The following is an 18,407-nucleotide window of genomic DNA, read 5'->3' on the forward strand; positions in this document are numbered from 1 at the left end:
TGCTCTCTGTGTGTCTCTGCCGGGCTGTCTTTGGGAGCCGGTCGGATGAGCCTGGATAGTTGGTAGTTCCCAGAAAGGCGTGTTTGGTTAGGGGGAAAGGCGGAAGGGACACGGGCGAGAGGCTTTGGGCGCGCGTGCTGCCAGGGGCGCCATGCGGATGCGCTTTGGCTTCCTCGGGTTGAGGTGCTAAAAGTTAGACGCCAGCCTATAGGGCTCGTGGGGCTCGAGAGATGGTGTTTTCCGGGCTAGTTGTAGAGGGGCGTTTCTGCAGTGTGTGATGCGCATCTAAGCGTCAAGGATGGGGAGTGACAGACGTCGGAAGCACACGTCCGGGCTAGACGTCGGAAGCACAGCCAATGCACATTTAAAGGACGTGAACCGTCCCCTCCTCATCATGGGAACTGTAGTTTGCCAAGGGTGTCAAGAAGTGTAGCTATGCGAGAGAGAAACTACAATTCCCAAGATCCTTTGGGGGGAAGTCGTGTGCTTTAAAATGTGGGTTGGGTGTACCTGAAATGCCCGGCGTGGATCTGTCTTATATGTTCACTAGTGACATGAGAGAGGTGCAAAAAATCGCTGAGAATATAGGCGGTTGATCAGTGGAGTAGAGACAGAGAGCCGTTGTGTGATTGTGGACTCTCCTTCCCTAGAGGTTTTTAAGCAGAGGTTGGATGGCCGTCTGTCATGGATGCTTTGGCTGAAATTCCTGCATTGCAGGGGGTTGGACTAGATGACCCCGCAGGTTCCCTTCCAACTCTTCAATTTCTCTTCATAAGCTAGGACCACCAAGTTTGTAACCTATCGCTCAGGGTTGTTTTGAGGATGAAAATGAGAAGAGAGGGAGATCCACGTGGGCCGCCTTGAGCTCCATGGAGGAAAGTGTGACGAATAAATACCACTGACGAGAAAGGGGGAATGGGAAGCGGGAGGAAGAACAAGGAAGCGAAGGAAGAAAAAGACGAGGGGTCCCAAAGCTGAAAGTCTATGGCCATGAGGAAAGGGCGATTGTTGAAACACCTGCTTTGCTGAGGAAGATGCCAGGTTCAAACTCCGCACCTCCAGGTACAGCCGGGAGAGACCCCTGCCTGAAACCCTGGAGGGCCGCTGCCGGTCAGTGTAGACAATACTGAGCTAAATGGACCAAAGGCTCTAACTCCGAATAAGGAAGCCTCCCTTGATAGGGGAAGCGCCGTATTAGTGGTAGTGCATCTGCTCTGCATGCAGAAGGCCCCAGCTTCCACACACCCCAGGTAGGGCTGGTAGAGACCCATGCCTGAAATCCTGAAGGAGGCCGCTGCCAGTGCAGACAACACTGAAGCAGATGGACCTGTCGCAGTATAAGGCGCTTTTCTAAGAGTGGGGGAGGTACCGATAGAAGTTTTCGTGGATGCGCCCAAAATTTAATAGAGGCCCAGGGCTGTAAAATACTTTTGGATTAGCGATTGGTTATATATTATTTACCTATACCTGACTATGTTTTCCTACTAGTAGATGAGTAGGAATACCTACTCTTAGTGGAAGAGAGAGAAAGTGGCAGCAGAACCGACTGAGTTAAGGGGAAAGTACTGTACACGATTTTGTGGGTCATTGTCGGTGTGGGCGTATGAATGACAGCCTGTGCTTATGAAACACCTATACAGTATATATATTAGTTAGGCATATTTATTGTGTAGGAAAGGTGATCTAAGAATTTCGCCTAGGGAATGGTGATGGTTAAAAAGGGTCAATGGAATTTGTGGATCGGAGCGGCCTGATCTTTCTATAACCCCCTCCCGTTCACAATTCCTGGGGAAGGGAAGAAAGATAAAAGGGATTGTGTTGTTTTTGGGAGACAGGCAAGCCGTTTGGGGAGGGAGGGAGGAGAGGCCGGCTTTGGCCGTCGCGATCATGTAGGCGAGATAGGAGCGGAACATCTAACGCGATTAGCTCCTCCAACATGGCTTTTTTGTGTTTCTTAAGGAGCACATGTCTAAGAGCCTTTGGCGCCAGTTGGGGGTGAAATCCTCGCTGCGTCCAGAACCACTTTGCATTCCCCCAAAATATCTCCCCTTCACTCTGGGGCCGGGTCCCCTTGGAAGGAGCGCAAGAAAGCGGGTGGGGGTGGAGAGAGAGAAAGAAAGAAAGAGAGAGAGAGAGAGAGAGAATGTATACTTTTCAGGAGGAGAGTCACGGGAGCTGGACGGAAGGATTTGGCCAGACTCGCGTTTTCACGATCCCCAAAAGATGGGGAGGCTGGCAGTGAGTGTTTCGGAGCTCCATGCAGTCCTGCCCTATATGGACGTGTTTACTGAGAGGTAAGCCCCACTGACTTCACTGGGGCTAACTTTCCAGGGAAATTGTGTCCGGAGATGCAATTTTCGTCTCAGTTGCCTGCAGCTTGTTGTGGAGAAAGACGTGCAGGGGGAGAGGCGGGCAGGAAAAGAAGGGCCGGAGTGAGCGTGAGAGAGGCTTCCTCACGGCTTCTGTTAGAAACTGGTCCAAAACTTTGTTCTTCTCCACCTTCTGGATAGAGTCCCACAAAGGAGTGGGTGGGTTAATAGCAGTGCGTACAATCCTCCCTCCCTCCCAGCTCCTGATGGGCTGCGAGCTGGTTGAGGCCTTCTGAGAAAACAGGGAAAACCCAGGATTCTCCCTCCCGTTCCCTTTCCGTGAAACCAGAAGGAAGGTTCTGGGAGACTTCTCGGTTCTCTTTAGTTCACAGGACAACAGGGTTCCAACAGACGTATGGGCATCGGAAGCCCCCTCCTTTTGCAACTGAGGAGCTTTTAGTGAGTCCATCCCATCCCATACTAGGAAAGTTCTTAAAAGATGAGCAAATCAGCATACACTCCATGCATTTAAGCCACATACACACATGGACAGAATCCTGGGAACTATAGTTTGTTCAGGGTGCCAGGGTGGTGTAAACTACAGTTTCCACTATTCTTAGGCGGAGGGTATGTACATGCAAAATAATATTTGGAATCTTGATATCCCTCACATTCCTTATTATCACGGGTACTTTAATTGTGATTCCTGTATTGCAGGGGGTTGGACTAGATGACCCTTGGGTGTCTACCATTTCTATGAAGCCTGTCATTCCGAGTGGAAACTCTCCCTACTCTCCAAATACTTTGTAAAGGAGTTGTGAGAATAATGATAACAACAGGAATCTCTCTCTCTCTCCCCCCCCACCAGTTCATGTCAGGTTTTATCCTTACAGCAATCCTGTGAGACAGGTTAGGCAGAGTCCATAAGTGTCTGATCCAAGGCAGATGACAAGGGTGCTGAAGATGGCTGAGTGCTGATTCCAAACAGGCCAACCTCTTCTCCTAAAGTTGTTCACTCAGAAATAAGTCCCACATTGTTCATTGGGCCCCAGGAAATGGGTTCTGGGTTGCAATCCTTCCCGAAGTGTAATGGGAGTCAATCTCAATAGAATAATAGAGTTGCAGAGTTGGAAGGGACCCCAAGGGTCATCTAGTCCAACCCCCTGCAGTGCAGGAATCTCAGTTGAAGCATCCATGACAGATGTCCATCCAATCTCTGCTTTAAAAGCTGAAATAGTGGAATTTGTTTCTGATTCAAAGTGCTTGAGGGTTATAGCACTATGCCCCCTTAACTGGAAGCAAACTTCCAGAGCGGGTTAGCCCAGTTAGATCTGTCTTGCAAAAGCAAATGAACAAAAAGTAAGCTGCTTGTAAGTAAGGAGGAAGTCGTTCTGGCATAACTTTTTATTACCTAAAAGGAGTCCGCTTCATCAGAAATTTGGGGCATCACAAATGCAGTTGGCTGCTAATCCTAACTGGATTTACTCGAGGGAAAAACTGCACTGGATTCAATGGGACTTACTTCTGCGTAGGCTGTAGGAGGTGCCACAACGGCCTCCCTCGAAAAGCAACGCTATCAAACCTGAATGGACTTACTTTAATGAAAAGAAACATGCATAGGATTTGCTGAAGGGGGTGTGTGGGATTGTTGCCTCCACCTTGGAATTACCAGAAGGGTGATCATGTCTGATTTCCTCCTGCTTCCAGTTTTGGAATGATGATAAGGAAGGGGGGGGATGACTGGAAGAAAACTCTTGAGGTTCCTCCGCACACCCACACCGCGACTTTACCCTTTGCGGCCCTCTAGAATGTTTACGGATTACGCCGCCTGCGAAATCGCCCGCGCTCCCCTCCTAATGGTGTGCAAACTTCCGCCGATTCCGAGTGACCTCCCAGACTAAGCCCCCTGGAGACTCGTATTCTGGAGGGAGGCCGCACTAATCTGAGGATCAAAAGCGGGAAGGTGCGAACGCTCTTTGTGTCTCCGCGGCAGCCTCCTTCCACCCCACCCACCAGCCCCGCTGCCCCGCCTGCGTGTGATAAATGTACACTGGCGCCGACTGCGCGCTGGATGATTAATTTGCAAGCAAACCTAACCAGCCCGCCGACCCAAGTCACCCGATGGCCAGCCCAGCCATCTTAGTTAAATATTGGCCAAAAGAGCTCGATGGTACACGTTTTAGCCCCGTTTTTTCTCCCCCTTGGACTGCAGGAAAGTCTCGAGGACGAACTAAATCAACACAACTAAAAGAGGAGAAAGAGACAAGAAGGAAGGGGCGGCGGGGAAGGCATCGGATGGCGGAGGAAAGAGGATAATGCCGTATTTCTTCTCTGGAGTATCTAACCAACCATTTTAGGCTTCATCTCGCCTCATCGAAGGGAGCCTAAAGCCTTTGTTCTGGGTCTCTAACCAAAGCGGCTGAGGGATGAGGGAGGGAGGCAGATACAGCTCAGCCTTTAAACTCAAGGGCAAGGGTGTGGGAAAGGGCAGGACGCCTGAGCCATCGATAAGGAGGCATCTGCCTGGCATCGATCCAGCTGTCTACACTCATTGCTATCGAACCTATGTTGATTTTCCTAACCAAAGCTGGAAGGGGCGTTTCTATTCTGCGTTCTCTACACCTTATTGGGGGACAGCGGTAGGGTTAAAGTGCTGCTGATCGCCCCCCCCCCTGTCCCTGAGCGCTTCTGTGAAGGAAGATCTGCCCTTCATGGACCTCCTCCTCAGGAGCAGGGCAAGGTCAAGCGCTTCCTAAGAGGTGTCCTGTCAGAGTTTGTGGCATATCCAGGGGTTTGGAGAAATGCGTAGCCCTTTCTCCAGAGTCTGAGGATAGGGGCTGCCGGGTGGTCTCGCCCGTTGAGTACCTGTTGCAGTCAAGAGATAAAAGAGAGGAACACTTTCGACGAAGCTGTCGGACTACAGTTCCCAACATTCCCGACTGCTCTCCTGGCCATAGGTGCCCGAGCACCCACAAAAATTCCCCATGAACGGGCCGGGCACCCACAAATTTCGGTGCCAGGGCCATGCACGCTGCATGGCACCCACGGCCCCGGGGCCAAGCTAGCACTCCTGCTCCTGACTGCCCGGGAATGATGGTAGTCGGAGATCCCCGATGTCTGGAGGAACCATGAATTCTCTGGTCTACAGGCTTCCAAATTATTACATTTATTTTCTGCCAAGGAGCTCAAGGTGGCCCGCGCAGTTCTCTCCCCTTCCTCATTTTATCCTCACAACAACCCTGCGAGGTAGGTCAGACAGAGAGAGCGGGACTGGCTGAGCGAGGATTCGAAGTCTGGTCTCCAAGGTCCTAGACCAGGCACCCTCAAACTGCGGCCCTCCAGATGTTTTGGCCTACAACTCCCATGATCCCTAGCTAACCAGTGGTCAGGGATGATGGAAATTGTAGTCCAAAACATCTGGAGGGCCGAGGTTTGGGGATGCCTGTCCTAGACCAACACTCTAATCACCACGCCGCGGAGATACAGGAGCTTCAGCCTAGGCTCACTATCCCATGAGTTCAAAAAGATCCGCATCACACACACACCCCGCCGCCTCTATCAGCTCAGTAACGGTGCTAAGTAGGTTTTGCCAAAAGGAGGTGGTGGGTGGGAAGTTTTGCCCAACGCCACCCAGTGAGCTCTAGAACAGTCTTGCAAGTCTCTGTGGTCCGAATCTAACGCGCTAACTTCGATCAATTCTAAGGCAGTTTGCAATTAAGCAAGCCTCGCGGTTTGTTTGCTTTTAAAAGATACGACTATTATCTAGGATATTTTTTTTTGAAATATTCTCCCCAAATGGCAAATTATGAATGGACAAACACCTGATTGCCACCCAGGACATTACACCGTTTCCTTCTTCGGTTTTCGTTTGTCAGCGCAGGATTAAACCGAGGCTGCTGTACACACTATGCCCTGAAAGTGTATCGGAAGTGCACCCTCTCCCTCAAAGAATTATGGGCACACTGCAGAGTTTCAATTCCCAGCAAGACCTTACAAATTAACCCAGAATTGAGGGGAGGGGAATGTGCTTTAATAGTCGTAGTGTGTACGCAGCCCCGGGTTGGTCGTGTTCCAGCGCTTGAAAAATCACAGCTAACCGTACTGTACTTATTTATACCGTCGCCTTTCCTCCAAGGTGCTCAGCTCAAGGTTACCCCCTTGCTTACCCCTCCCAATTTTAATGTCACAACAACTTTGTGAAGTAGGTTAGGCTAGCCCAAAGTCACCGGGTGAGCTTCAAAGCTGAAGCTGGGATTCAGGTCTCCCAAGTCCTAAACCCCGAACCTCTAATTCAACAGTAGCCAAGGTGATGCCTTTTAGATATTACTGAATCACCACTCCTATCACCTCTGACCATTGGTCTTGCTGGCTGGGGCTGATGAGCATTGGAGTCAAACTACAGCTGGATGGCACCGTTGGCTAACCCTGCTCTAACTACTACACCTCACTTCCTTTCCTCTCAACGCGGATCTCCATCTCCTCCCGCGCCTAGTGGCGTCCGCTCTAACTCTGATCCGGGGATATTTGGGCCGTACTCACGGCCGCTTGAAAAGCGTCGCCTACTTTTATTCTCCTAGGGTCTTTCTCATTATTCTCCTATTGCAATGAAACCACATAGGAGGAGATTCAGCTACCGGCTTCCAGATTTAAAACCATTTAGGCAACAACGCTATTTAAAAAGAGGAATACTTCCAAAAATCGCTTCGTAGGGAGTGATCTTAGGAGTATCATTCCCTCTCTAAAAAATAGAAGACCCGCTGAATACCTTCCTCTCTCAACAAGGGTTTTCAAGTGGGGCTCTTTCCCCTGCTTTTATCAGTACTGGAACTATTTTTAACCGTTTTTGAAATATATGTGGAATCGCTTTTAAATGTATGTAGTGTGTGTGGGCGTGTATGTGGAATTGTGTTTAAGTGATATTTGCATTTATATATTCACCTTTCCTCCGAGAACCTCAAGTCGGTCTACGCAGTTCTCTCCCCGCAACGTTCGTTGCATCCTCGCAACAACTCTGTGACTGTGAGACAGATTAGGCTGAGAGTCTGCAACCGGCCCAAGGTCACCCGGTGATCTTCAAGGCGGTGTGTGTGAGTGAGTAAGTGAGTGGGAGACAGAGAATTCGAACTCTGGCCTACCAGCTCCTAGCCCACCACTCTAACCACTACACCACCCTGTCACCCGCCCCCGGGGTGACTTTCCGGGGAAAGGGAGATCTGAGGTTTGTCTCAAATGCTAGTAACCGCTCAGAGTTACACCCATGGGAATTAAGGGACGCGATTTAAGTTGGGTCCAATTTACTTTATTACGACCTTAAAGGCAGGCGGCTTTTCCATAGGGAGCCTAATACGGAGTCAGACCTTGTTGTCTAGGCATCTAGTTTGGAGCTTTCTAGAGCCTTCCCCAACCACCGCCAGGAGAGAAAGAAAAAACATGCAGCAGGCGGTGTTTAGCATCAATGCACTGGCCGCGGTGGGGAGAGGGTGAAATTGACGGCGGCGTCCCTTTCGCCCTAAATATGCGGCGAGCCGCGCGTGAGGTCCGGCAATCAGGCAATTACACGCTCCTTCGCGACTTAAACTTTCACCCCCATTTGGAGGGCTGCGACAGAAGTCGGCTGCGGGGGTGGGAGAGTAGGCGTTCCTAAGTGCCCTCCCGCGTTGACATATAAGCGGCATCCTCCTCCGCCTTTTGTGGAAGCTCTGAAAGACTTTTTCAGCTGCTGATTAAGGAAAGTTCTTTTTTTTTTGCGGGGGCGTGGAGAGTTAGTTAATCACCTCTTGGGACTGCATAAACTCCTTACACCTAGCGGGGAAGGCATTGCCTTTCTCTCGCTCCCCCCGCCCCCTTTCGCGCTGCCCCCAGCTTTGAAAGAAAGGTAGGAAGGTCTCCAGCACCCTCCGGCCTTGTTGTGGGTCTCGCGTTTTGTAAGGGGGAGAATGGGTCGCTTGACTTCTGGGCAGGCCGAGGTCAGGTTCGCCTCCCCAGCTGACCACGGTTAGGAAAATAGCCACTGCAGAAGCCGAACTTCTAAGGCTGCGAGCCTGCACGTCGATTAAAACGTTTTGGGCACTGAAAATAAAGTGGTCTCGATTAACCGGTCACTTGTTGTTGATTTTAAATAGGAGTACTAAAAGAATTGTCATTTTTATTTGGGTTGTAAGATGCTTTGAGTTGCTTGGGGAAAGAGGAAATGACGAAGGAAGTCAATAAACAAGCAGGCAAGCAAACAAACAAATAATATTTCCCTCCAAGGAGCTCCAGGTGGCATACATGGTTTTTCCCTTCCCCTTTTATCCTCACAACAACCTCTGAGGTAGATTAAGTTGATGGACAGTGACTGGCTCAAAAGCACCCAATGTGGGGATTTGAACCCTGGTTTCCCAGGTCATAGTCCAGGCATCCCCAAACTGTGGCCCTCCAGATGTTTTGGCCTACAACTCCCATGATGCCTAGCTAACAGGACCTGTGGTCAGGGAAGATGGGAACTGTAGTCCAAAACATCTGGAGGGCCAAAGTTTGGGGATGACTGTCATAGTCTAACACTCTGACCATTTCACCACACCGGTTCACCGGTTCTCCTTCAGTTCCATTCAAAAACTTGCCCACATCACCTTGCAGGTGCTAAGCATGGAGGCAACTCCACCAATTAGCTAAAAACTAACCCTGTTTACTAACTGGTGGCAAATATTTCTTTAACCTGGGGAGAGCCCCTATTGCTTCTTAGGAAAATTTCCAGAGGGACTAGTCACCTTACCGTAGTTTCCTGCAGCAAAAGCATAGACTCTTGCAACGCCTTAGAGACCAACTAGTTTATTATGGCATAAGCTTTTTAAGAATCGAGCCCACTTTTGTTAGATGCATGGAGCAAGATTTTAGCTGTAAATGAGAAGATTGCATGGTGGGAGTCAAACCGCAATAAAATGGAAAAAATACAGTCAATGTGATAATGTTAAATGTATGTTAAACAGACACACCTTTTACAGTAGCATACTGCTGATAACTTGCTCAACATTGCTGAGAAGATTATATTAACACATGCAGTTGGGCTGGGAGCTATTCCCAATAAATAGTCATAGATACCACAGATATTCTGGCACTGGCCAGCTAATTAAGACACACAATGTGATAAAAATCCTATGTCTTGATTCAGTGCTCAGAATTCCTTGATAAATTCTGATTCAGCTGTAGCCTTCCTAGGAAGAATTAACCAACCCAAAGAGTTTAATTTTAGAATCGAGGCTTTCCTCCTTTCCATTCCCATTGCCACCCTTGTAGAAGGTTTGACCTTGGAAAAACCATGCAATGAAATGTCTCTGGGCATGTGGAGAGATCATTTATCTCCCACTGGAGGGTGTGGGGTGGGGTGGAGATGAGAGCTAGTGTGCTAGTTGCTAGGGAACTGAGGTACACCCCCCTCCATGAGTTTTTTTCTCACTCCCTTTCCACACCTGCAATTTGTGGATAATAAAACTAATAAGACAGTGTTGCTGCAAGAATTACCGAGATAATGTGGAGTGCTCTGAAGGCTCCAGAGCACTATGTAAATAGTATCTGATATAACTGCTGCAGACAGCCGAATTTCTCCCGGATATGCATACTAAGTGTTCAGCAGCCACAGCTGATGGGTTGGCCACACATTTGAGCTCAAGGGGCTGGTGGGGGCAGGCCAGAAGTGGAGATCACATTTTAGTAGTCTCCTAAGGTCTCACACAGTAAAAGACACATGAACTGTGTATGTCTGAAATAGGCTGGGCCTTCTCCAAGTCACATTTTTTATGGACCCTGATGGTGACAACAGGTGCTGTTCCTTGGCCTTGGGACAGGCAGTAAGAGGAGCTATTTGGAGGTGAGTCCTGGCACAGAACAGATGCAGCCAGCCAGCAAGGCCTCTTCCCTCTATTTCACCCCACCTCCTCCTGCAAGGAGCTCTGAGTAGTGTATAGGACAGCCACAGCAGGCAATCAATCTGCGCTACAACCCCTTGAGGTAGGAAAGTTAGGTTAAGAAAGAAGGCCAGCAGGGGTAGGTAAGAAAGCCAATAAAATTCTTGAGAGAGTGGAGATTTGAAACTGGCTCCCCCTGCTTCTCCTCTACCTAGTATACCACACTGATGTCCCCAGGGACATTCGGCTGGTGCTTTTATTATACACCTTTAGGTGCCAGGCAAAAAACGTTCCTCTTTAACCAGGCCTTTGGCTGATTGCCCTTTTAAAATGTGTCGGGGAGGAGGGGCGTTACTGGGTAGTTCTTGTTTATATTTTTTACTATGTCTTTTGTGTTTTTACATTGTGCTTTTATGTTGTTAACCGCCCCGAGGCCTGTGGGATTGGGGCAGTAATCAAATTTAATAAATAAAAATAAAAATAAAATAACAATGTCCTTAGACAGGCAGCAGTGCTTCTGGATTTCAGACAGGGGTCTCTCCAAGCCCTACCTGGAAATGCGGGGGATTGAGCCTGGGGCATTCTACATGTAAAGCAGATGCTCTACCACTGAACTAGGGACCCAGAGCAGCCTATGGACACAAGTCTTGCACAGGTTTCCACTTCTTCCGGGGAAGTGCTGTAGCTCAGTGATAGAGCATCTGATTTGCATGCTGAAGGTTCATGGTTCAGTCCCTGGCATCTCCAGGTAGAACTAGGAAAGACTAGTTCTGAAACCCTTTGGAGCTCTGTCAATCAGTGAGCTAAATGGATCAATGGTCTGACTCTGTATATGGCAGCTTCCTATGTTCCTATTTCCATGAAGCTTATAAAGAGAAGAAGTTGTGACCCAGATGTCTTACTAACCCTGTTTGCATACAAAAAAAATGTGCATTGAACTGTTTAATTTCTCAGCATTGGCTTATGTGTAGTGCATATTTACCAGGCATGGAATACAAGAGATCTTGGGGGATACTTACATGATTTTATTTATCAGATGGTTCTAAGAATCACTGCAATAATAATGCTGGAGAAACTTACTGGAAGAATAAGAAATCAATATAACAAACTTTTAATAAAAAGAATGGAAGTGGTTTATTGAATATTTACAGATAAATTGTAAACAGATAAAAACATTAGCAGGATTATTGCAATAACCTGCAGTTTTATAAAAGTATATATTTACAGTAGATAATAAAATGAGCAATTTAAATGAACTTGGATATGCAAAAGATATTAAAAAATAAATTTAAGGAACCGCAGAAAGAGGGGGAAGGAAGTCAGATTCTGAAATGTTAAATTGATTGTAAAACTAATGAAATGTATAAATTTGAAAAGTATAAATAAAATAAAAATGACTGCAATAATGACTTGTATCCAACCTAAGTCATACTCAAACCCATTGGAACTAATGGGCCTAAATTAGTTAGGTTCATTCATGTTAATAGGTCTGTTCTGAGTAGGTCTGATATTGGATTCAACACAACGTATAGATCCAGTGTTAGTCATATGCAGAGTAGATCCGCTAACATTAATGAACACAATCAATGTAGGTCTATTAACGCCAGTGGGTCTACTCTGAATTTATATCCTGCCCTTTCTCCAATGATTTCCTCAATGATCTCAAGGTGACATAAATGGTCTCCCCCTCAACATCTCATTAAATTTCCACAACAACTATGTGAGGTAGGTTAGGCTGAGAGGCACTGAGTTGCCCAAGGTCAACCAGTGAGCTTCATGGGCAAGGATGAGGATGTGAAGCTTGTCTCTCAGGTCCTCGTAAAATAAACTAATGGGGAGCTGCCACCCAATCCTTTCCCAAGAAAATGTGTCCTATTCCTCTACTCTGTTGGGCTCTGTAATGAATTCAGAATGGAACTGAAGTTGGCCACAAAATGTTTAAAAAGGTAAAGGGACACCTCACCAATAGGTCCAGTCGTGGACGACTCTGGGGTTGCGGCGCTCATCTTGCTTTACTGGCTGAGGTTGGTAGCTGGCGTACAGCTTCCAGGTCATGTGGCCAGCATGACAAAGCCGCTTCTGGAGAACCAGAGCAGCACATGGAAATGCCATTTACCTTCCCACTGGAGCGGTACCTATTTATCTACTTGCCCTTTGAGGTGCTTTCGAACTGCTAGGTTGGCAGGAGCAGGGAGCGGACAACGGGAGCTCATCCCACCAGTGGGTCCAATTTAAGAAGATCTTGTTGCATTCAAATGACTGGGCATAAGTGGGGGGTTTCTCCCTAGCAACACATGACACACTGAGTGAATGCAGGCCAAAGATACTAAGAGTTCCCCTATGTGGTTCCTGTTCACTACAAAGGGATCTGTAGAGGACAACTTTCCAAAGGGTGTTTTCCATGGATTCCTATTTCCCATCTTAATTGTGTCAAGTGAATTATCTCTTTGATGGACCTTCTAATCACCTGGGTTTTAAACATCACTTTGTTCACACAGCTCCATTTTCTATAGAGGTCTGCTTCTATAAAATCATGTTTGTCCATGCTTAAAGTAGGGAAGGTAACATAAGGATGTAAGAAGTGCCTGGGGAATCCAACCAGTGGCCCAACTAGTCTAGCATCCTGTTATTACAGTGGCCAACAATTGGGAAGCCCTCAAGCAGGACCTGAGTGAAACAGCACTCTTCCCACCTGTGATTCCCAGCAAACAGTACACAGACGCCATGGAGTACCATGGAGGTGGAATGTAACCACCATAGCTAGTAGCTAGTAACTGTTGGTACCTTATCCTCCTTAAAAAAGATCTGCTAGATCTGGCCAAAGGCCAACCTAGTCCAGCATCACTTTCTCCCAGTGGCCAACCAGATGCTTGTGGGACTCCCCAAGTAGGACTCAAGCACAAGGGCACTCTCCCCTCCTGTGGTTTCCAGCAACTGGCATTCAGAAGTACACTGCCTCCCACAGTGGAGGTCCTGCCAGGACCTTGAGCATCATCCAGTCCAACCTCCTGCAATGCATGTATATGCAGCTGTCCCAAACAGGGATCGAACCTGCAACCTGGACATTATCAGCACAGTGCTCTAACCAACTAAGCTATGTCCTGTGCCAACTTGTTGGAACTCCCAGCTTCTCATCAACCCCAAGGATGAGCAATGGAAGAGTTCTGGTGGAGGACCACTGAATTGTATCGAATTCTAGTCCTATTCAGAGTAGACCCCTTGAAGTTAATAGGCATGACTAATTTAGGTTCAGAGCCAGTGTTCTGTAGTGGTTAGAGAGTTGGACCAGGACCTGGAAGACCAGGGTTCAAACTGTCAGGTGGCCACAGAGCTCTGTGGGTGACCTTGAGCCAGTCACTACCTTCCAGCCTAACCTACCTCACAGGTTGTTTAGGGGATTAAATTGGGGGGGGGGGGACTGACGATGGACACCATGTATGCTACCTTGAGCTCACTGAAGAGAAAGGTGGTATATAAATGCAACCAACACAACTAATTTCAATGGGTCTACTCTGAGTTCATGTGAGTTGGGTAAAACCCACAGCTTCCCTCTCTTAAAGGACTAGATACACCCATAGGCAAGGCAAGAAGCCGCGAGAACTAAATAGAGTCTTCATGTTTAGGGAGCCCTTGTCTTTGAATACACAGACGCTGCGGATGGAGGCGGAAAGCTTTTTGCGAGCTTCTAGTAGGAGGAGGCATGATCTGTCTGACCGCTTTTGGAAACAGGATACTGGGCTCGATGGATCTTGGATGTACTCCAGCAGGGCTTTGGGCGATATTAGTCTGTTCATATGTTTTGGGGCTGCAGGAGCCAGAAACTCACGTAGGTTACTTCCTCCGTTTGTTCCTTCCAGACGCTCCTTTGGTTACTCGTTTGTTTCTGTCCCAAGAAGACATCACACGTGTGTGTGTGTTAAAAAGCGATCCAGCTTTCCTGTAACTTACTCTTACATATCCTTTGACACAGTCTCTGAATTATTGATCGGGACAATTTAGTGCAAGAGTCAGAATATTGTGTGTGTGTGTGTGTGTGTGTGTGTGTGTGTGTGTGTGTGAGAGAGAGAGAGAGAGAGAGAGAGAGAGAGAGAGAGAGAGAGAGAGAGAGAGAGAGAGCAGCGCGTCGATTTTCGAAGTTGCCTAGCTGGGGGATGCATTATTTTTAGCCTATAGACCTTGCAATGGCGCCAGCCGCTTTCGAGAACCTCATAAAGCATCGGACTCTACGCATATAATCTATGTGGATCTCTCTTTCTCCTTCTCTCTCTAATTCTCTTTCCCACCCTCCCCACTCCCCTAAACACAGCCTGTGCCAATAAAAACATCTGGATTAGCATACATTCCCAGTTCTTCCTTGTAATCATTCCCCTTACATTGATTATTAGATATTGCATTGGACAACTTCATAACTATGCTATATGGCTTTCTGCCCGGGCAGTCCAGCTAATGTTGACTGCTACTTAATTTTTATGCTTACGGCTATTTTCGAGGTGTGCCCCCACCTCCTCCGCATACTCCAGTCACTTCATTTTGATATTTTTATTGGTGAATGATCTAGCCAACGTTAAGCAATTTAAAGCCATGTTAATGTCAACGCGAGAGATTCAAGCTGCGCGCTTGGCTCTCTCTGGTTGAAATCGACCAGACCAGCTCCTTCAGTCTTGTAAGCTTACCGGTACTTGGGACTCAGCTGCTGCGCTGAAGTCCTTGCCATAGGATTGCGCTGTAAAATCCTAAACTTTTGGCTAAATCGGGCTCCTTCCCCCCCCCCCCCGTGTGTGTGTGTGTGTGTATTTCGATCCCTTTCGAAGTAAGGGATCCTGGCAGCGAGCGCGCGTGCAGAAAGGTAAAAGGGCTCAATCCACCCATCAAATTTTGTGAGAGTGGCTGGGTTATTATAAACCTTTTTACCCCGATTCTAAACACATAAAAACAACCATGCCAAAAAACAAAACGCCAAACCTAAAGTCTAGTGAAATTAGAAACTAAGTGAGATTGACTGCCGAGTCTGCTCATGCCAGTGAATGCGATCTCATTGCACTGAAATTAATGACCACATTCCCATTCATAAAATCCAACCGGAATAAATCTAATGGAGTGGGGGATTTCTCATCCGCTACCCGCCCCCCCCCTCACCTTTTTAAAAAGCAAGTTATAAAATCTCAATTGAAATCTTAATCCGGAGTTTGGGGGAGTTTTATTTAAAAATAAGTAGTAGTAGTAGTAGTAATCCTGAAACAGAGACAAAACCAGGATTTCTTACACGCCAGGGCTCGTTTGGAGGGAAGGCCCGTTCCCTTCTCATATCTTTTAGACCCCCATATAATTTATGATTGCTCAGGAATACCCCCATTTACATCCGAGTTACAGCACAGAACCCTGTACATGTGTGCACAGAAATATGTGCCGTTGAGTTCAACGGGGACTTGTTCCCATGTAAGCGTGTGTCGAACTGCAGACTCCGTAACTAGGGGAATAGGAACTACCGGTAGTCAGGTACTGTACATCATAGACAATGACAGGAGCACCAACTTGGCCCCGAGGGGCCGTGACTGTGGGCGCCCGGGCCGTGGGTGCCATGCAACGTACATGGCTCTGGCATCGAAATTTGTGGGTGCCCAGCCCCTTCATGGGAATTTTGTGGATGCTCGGCCACCTAGGGTCCCAGGGAGTTGGCATCTATGGGTACCGATGCATTTAGCTTTTTATCCACTTTCCCTTGATCTTTCCATTTTGTATTTCTGTCTCTCTCTTTTTTAATATTGACATTGAGTTGCTAAGTCCTAGTCCCAAATTAGTAGACTAAAGTTTGTCTTGGATCAATAGAAATGTTTGCAGAATCAAAACACAAGGGTTTAAAAGGGGGTGAAAGAGAAGTCAATGATTATGTCCCTAAAGCAATAGTACTCAGAGCAGTCAAATTCAAATAAGTGGACTAATGTTAGACTGGACTGTAAGTTACGTCCAGTGATTTCGAGTGGGTCTTCTCTGAGCAAGACTTAATTGGATATAACCAAATACTTATATTCTCCTATTACGGTTGACAGCAGACCATTTAGCATTCCAACAATTCATTTTATCAGAAGGCCGGTGATCTGGGGATTCACCTTATCCTATCCATCTATTGGCTCTATTGATGTTTTGCCTTCATGGTTGCTATTTATTTATTTGTTGCTGCTTTGTGTTTTACTGTTAATCGCCTTGAGCACCTTTTGGTGGAAAGGCGGGAGACAAAAAAAATAAATCTGTATTCTCTCTCTCTCTCCCCCCCCCTTCCTCTATAAATGATGGTGCTCTTGAAGGACACGATTTTGTGCAATTGAATCTCAGGAACGGGACCTCTGTGTTGCTTTGAGGGTGAATTTTGCCCTCCTCTCTGACACCAGGACCTCTGCCTAGAAGAAGCTCAGTACAGCAGGCCCGCAAACATAGACAAATCAAGAAGATGGACCTCCCATCCTAAACATTTGATCCCACCTTACATGCCAACTCAACTTACTTTCCAGTTAAGAGCTGATATATCCCAGAAGCAAGAGGCTGCTTTGTCCTGGCCTCCGGTGTCTACAGACTCAGTTTCCTGTAGACCCGGTACAACCAGGTCGACCAGATTTTGTGCTGCAGACAAAAGCTCGAGAGAGAAGGCGAATGTAACTTATCACCTTTTACCATCGTGGCACACACAGTTCCTCCTAAGCCTAGTCGCGGTCCCACAGATTCTCCCCCGCCCTCCGCCGAAGAGGACAAGTCGAGGGGTCTGAAATGCTATTTTCTTGCCGTGTCTCCCACCCAGCTGTATCCGTATCCCCATCGCAGGCACTGAAGAAGGACATGGCAACCAGGAGCCAGGACGAGTTGAGGAGGTCGACCTCCTCCTCCTCTTCTCGCTTCACCTGGAAGAGCCGAACAAAGGGGGCATTTGATCCTGTGCTCAGATGAGCTGTCAACCGCTGCTGGTGTTTTGAAGCAGGGCCAGTTCGGCAGCCGCTGCTAAGCAATGGACTGATACCTCAGAACTTTGGAGGTGGGGAGGGGGAAGGAGATATAATCTGAAGTTGGGGGGGGGGAGAGGAACAGGAGACATCTGTAGCTGGAGGACAGCGAAAACCTGACGGCGCGGGGGAGGTGTTGGTGGGAGGGAGGAAGGAAGGGGGCTGCTGTCCATAGAGGCAGGAGTAGGGGGAAATTGACAGGCAGGCGCAGGATGGAGCCCGCCGGATCGGCTGAACTAACGCCCATCTTGTAGACGAGGACACGTTTTCTCAATTTGAGCACGGTATCGATTACCATATTGGGTTTCAATTTAAGAGCAAAAACAAAAAGCTTGAGCTGGGAGGGGCGAAAGAAAGAGAGAACGGAAAGAGAGAGAGAGAGAAGGAATAAAGATGGATGTGTTCCCCAACGTTGCTTAATCCAAGTTCTTTCTTTTGCCAAAGACACATTAAATTAATGTGTCGCGGGGGCCGAGGAGACATCTCCCTAATTGTGGAGAGTAGGAAAGTCATCCGGGAGCCAAACGCGCCGGCTCGCTCGTTTCGAGGCTCTGTGATCAGCAATTGATGGAGCTCAGCCTGGCCAAGCCTTGTCAATTACAGTTTAGACTTATGCATGGTGTAGTCAATTTCATCCAGGTTGGAGGGACGTCACTTCCAAAAGCCCAGAAGTCTTCCGCGCCCTCCTCCTCGAATTCCCCCCCCCCCACAACACCCTCTCTTTTCGGCTCAGCTCTTTCCCTCTCTTCTCCGTGGGATCCAACCGTGTCTATTGCCTCGGAAACAACCCCCACAAGCCCAGATGGAGATGGCCAGGCACAGAAAAAGTGCTGTCCGCCCGCCATAGCCTCCTATACAATTATCCTCCAGCATCGTTTTACTTAGGAAAAATACCCCCCCCCCCCATCCACAAATGCAGTAAGCAGGTCATTTGCCTCTCTGCTCACCTTAGAAGTTAGGGAGCTCTTATGAACCTCAAGAGTAGTTAATTTCTCACGCCCTTTAAAAAAAATAGGCAGTTTCTTATTCTTCCAAAAAGTGGGTGCGTTTTCAAAGCGTTTTAAAGCGTTTCATTTACAATCTTTTCTCGCTACAGAAGGAAGGCCTGGCACCGGGCGGGGGGGCGGGAGAGATAAAATTCGGAATCTGGAGCCGTCTTTAACTAAGCAATGGACTACCAGAGGCATAGGCTCAAAAAGACTGTCCCCCCCCCGAGCGTTTTTATA

The 18,407-nt window shown here is 47.8% G+C and overlaps 1 long non-coding RNA gene across 1 annotated transcript in view; it reads left to right on the top strand.

Moving 5' to 3' along the window:
- LOC148683112 (uncharacterized) overlaps positions 1-17,591 on the top strand; it is a 21,038-nt gene extending 3,447 nt beyond the window's left edge. The window contains exon 2 of the long non-coding RNA XR_015947570.1: positions 16,495-17,591. This is a non-coding gene — a long non-coding RNA (uncharacterized LOC148683112). The remainder of the gene's footprint in view (positions 1-16,494) is intronic.
- Positions 17,592-18,407: the final 816 nt, after the last annotated feature.

This window comes from Zootoca vivipara, chromosome 16 (genome assembly GCF_965207765.1).
Source record: "Zootoca vivipara chromosome 16, rZooViv2.hap1.1, whole genome shotgun sequence".
Classification (NCBI taxonomy): Eukaryota; Metazoa; Chordata; class Lepidosauria; order Squamata; family Lacertidae; genus Zootoca; species Zootoca vivipara.